The following is a 596-nucleotide window of genomic DNA, read 5'->3' as shown; positions in this document are numbered from 1 at the left end:
CACAGAAACCCGTATTATTTTTAATACCTGAATAAATGAGAACAAAAACATTAAATAAATTGTAGGAACTAAAGTCAAAGTATTTGATAATATGTTTATGTTGCATAAAATGAAGACAAAATTACTGCTTGAAATGTTGTACCTATTCTAATTGATGAAGAGGTATCAGATAGCAGTCATGGAGAGCTTTCAAATAATAAGAGACAATATAAATTATTTTACAGTGAACCTCAACTGTTACTTGACTCCTATCTTCAATTATATTAAGTGTCCTAGCATTGTTTTATTGGGTTTGTTTAAATCATTACTGATGCATTTGAGGAGAAGGATACTGTTGTCAGTATTACTGTAGTAACTGAATACCATTAAAAGTGGATGTTTATTATAAGTATTTGAAAAGATGGATAAAAATATAGTTATTGATTCAGGATATACTTTTTTTTTTTTTTTCTTTGCATAGGAATGTGTGTTGTAACAGAAGAATGTGAAAGATAACAATGCTCTCTTAAGGATAAGTACAGCTCTGTACTTAAAGTACAACACTTTAAGCTTTATATGTGTGAGCTTAAAGTGTTGATTAAGATATTCTGTTAATT

The sequence above is a fragment of the Oxyura jamaicensis genome, chromosome 1 (genome assembly GCF_011077185.1).
Source record: "Oxyura jamaicensis isolate SHBP4307 breed ruddy duck chromosome 1, BPBGC_Ojam_1.0, whole genome shotgun sequence".
NCBI lineage: Eukaryota > Metazoa > Chordata > Aves > Anseriformes > Anatidae > Oxyura > Oxyura jamaicensis.
The sequence above is the reverse complement of the archived record's forward strand: the minus strand, read 5'-3'. Positions refer to the sequence as shown.